Source organism: Epinephelus moara, unplaced genomic scaffold, assembly GCF_006386435.1.
Source record: "Epinephelus moara isolate mb unplaced genomic scaffold, YSFRI_EMoa_1.0 scaffold817, whole genome shotgun sequence".
Lineage (NCBI taxonomy): Eukaryota > Metazoa > Chordata > Actinopteri > Perciformes > Serranidae > Epinephelus > Epinephelus moara.
The window spans coordinates 1,272-4,290 of record NW_026082781.1 but is presented as its reverse complement, the minus strand read 5'-3'; the positions used below and the strand labels follow the sequence as shown (position 1 = coordinate 4,290).

General features: G+C 39.1%; 1 pseudogene; it reads left to right on the top strand.

The window, feature by feature from the left end:
- Positions 1 to 1,517: 1,517 nt before the first annotated feature.
- LOC126387558 (uncharacterized) lies at positions 1,518 to 1,664 on the top strand (annotated as a pseudogene).
- Positions 1,665 to 3,019: the final 1,355 nt, after the last annotated feature.

Below are 3,019 nucleotides of genomic sequence, written 5' to 3'. Positions count from 1 at the left end.
TAAATAAAACAAAATCACAAATCAAATATTTAGGTACATAGAGAAATAGAAATGAAAATCCACATGGGATGTCAGTATGTACTGGCCCTGTTAATATACTGGGTGTCAAGTTCCACAGGCTTAAAGATGACGGTTTGGTAAACTGGAAGGCAAAAATTGACAAAGTAAACAAAAAAATAGGCTTATGGAAACAAAGACGATTGACATTTACAGAAAAAGTGCTGGTGGTGAAGGCAGATATCCTACCCAGTTTACTGCACCTCGCCTACATTTTCAGTTTACCAACAAGTCTGAGGAAAAAGTTAACTTCAATGATCTTTAACTTCTTTTGGAATGGATATGAATATATAAAGAGAGGAAGAATCTATCAGCCCATAGACGCAGGAGGGAGAGATTTACCATGTATCCCTATAAAATTAAATGTTTTGTTTTTTTTCTTCTTTAGTTAAATTACTCTCAGAGGAGTTTTCACACAAGTGTCAATGTCTGTTAAAATTTTGGCTGAGTTTTCCTTTACGTCCCTTGGTCAAATGGAATAATAGATTGCCAAAAGCGGAAGCCTTACCTTTACACCTAGGAAATATTGTCAAGTGGACCAAAAATAACCCCGAATGTTTAGATGCGAACTTAAGAGAAAATCATAAACTGTTGTATTGTGAATTAGTCACTAAACAAGTACTATCTGAAACAATGAGCATTCCTGCAATAACTTGGATTAGATCACAACCAAAAGAACTGGATAACAGATTAAAGGACTTTAATTGGTTAGTATTACACAGAAGGCTGCCGGCCCGTGAGACCTTGTACAATCATAAGTTAACAAATAGTAAAACATGTCCTAGACACAAATGCAACATTTCAGAAACAATCGCCCATGTATTATGGGAATGTTCCTTTGCACAGTCCATATGGCAAAAATGAAAAAGTGAGTTCCCTTGTTTGAATGAAATTGATTATAGAGATATGGTGTATTTTGAGTTTTAAAAAAAGCTAAGAAAAACCAGCGCTTGCCAATAGTATGCTTAATTTCTGTGATCAAAGTTAAATTGTGGGAAGCCAGATGTAATTTAATTAAAGAAACCTATGTAAGTTCAGAATTGAGTTTGGTGTATGGGATCAAACAAGAAATAATCAAACGATACCATGGTGAGGTCTTGAAATGGGGGGAAACTTCCATCAAGACAAAATGGAAAATCATTTTTCCCGATATATAAAAAAAGATTGTTTTGTAACTGTGTGGACTGGAGTAAAACAAGAATACCCAATTATTTTGAATGTGATAAAACCCTTTTTGAATAGCCCTATTTATTTATTTTTACTTTTTAATTTACTTATTTCATGCATGCTGTATGTTGCAATGGTTTTCTTACTAATTTTGCACTTATAGAGTGTGTTTATTATTTCATTTTGCCTTTGAGTGTAGTGTTTATTCTGTTTTCCTTATATTTACTACCTGTTCGTATTCATTGTCTTGGTGCCATGGAAATTGTATATGTATTTTGAATATGTTTGAATAAATAAATTCTTAAAAAAAAAAAAAAAAATCTGTTCTTATCAGTTTAATATCTGATACGTCCCCTACCCGGGGACCATATATTAAATTGCTTTTTGGAACAGGGAGATGGACCTGGTATTGCAGCACTTCCAGGAACGGTGCACCCCCCTCCCTTAACGTGTTGAAAACAGACCATGTAGGTGCTGATTTCTTGATCTCGCCATGCTAGTGTGCAAATTGCGTATATGTTGACTGAGCCCCTCTAACCAGGTGCGCATTTCTACTAATCATGCGCTATGACATCATTTACACACTTGCCCAACTTCTCTTTTTGGAACTTTGGCCGTGTTTGAACTTTTCGCCACTGTCTAGCACTTTCCTTTTGAGGTCATGTTATATGCATCTCACTGTAAAATGAATTGAACCGGTACCTGTTGAGTGAGACCACTAGCTGCCAGTTCAGTCAGATGAAGAGATCCATTACCCCAACGTGAAAATCCACTCTGCATAATTTCTGCCGCTGTTTGCCACAGTCGGGTCTGTGCCGATATGTCAAAAGAAAGGCAAACACTCTTCATATGGTTGCGCTTTATTTATAATATTTTCTTCTTTCCTTTAGTTTCAAACAGAGAAGCATGCGGATATATTTTTAACAAAGTGTTGTTCACACTCCAGACCAATAGGTGGCAGCAGCGGGCGGAACACGCCGTGTCTCTAATGTGAGGAGACAGGCCTGTTTTTTAGTCTTTCCGCTGATTTTTTTCTTTTAAATGCAGATCAAACAACACTTGATTGCAGTGTCATTTATCTTTGTCTGGTGTGAACTCACTTAGGTTTTTGCCTCATTTATTGGAGATCAATGGACAGCCTGGCCTTGTTAGCTTAGCTTTTACTATGGATATACAGCATGACGTGATGAGATATGTGCCCATTTCTCTCAGTAAAATGTGAACAAGTTTTTTTTCAGTCTCACTACAAAAGTGTCTCTTGTATATTTGCGTCCTGTAGATTATCAGAGCCTTTATAGTGTGTGGTTCTGGACTGGTCATTGCTATACATTGCCAGCACCATCACCTATCATCGTATGACCGTGAATGAGGCCCCTGTGTGTGAGGTGTACAGCTCATACTTACCTGGCAGGGAAGATACCATGATCAAGGTATATCGCTCTTGTGGCCAGTGTATGAGCTTTGTCACAGTCGTGCGGTGTAAGGGACCCAAGGCAGTCACAGTTCTCGTGTACTCCGAGAAANGGCTTCAACACCTGCCTTCTACCATCCAGTTGGGGCCCAACAGGGGCTACGTCTTCTATGCAGGGCAACCAAAGACCTGCAGGAAGTGTGGCTCCACTCGACATCTGGCTGCCGACTGCAACGTCACATTCTGCAGGAACTGTCAAAGCACTGAACATACCACCAAAGACTGTGACCAGCCAACAAGGTGCAACCTCTGCAGCTCTAGTAGCCACACTTTCCGAAGCTGCCCCCGGTCTTATGCCAACCGTGCTAGACATCCCACGTCTAC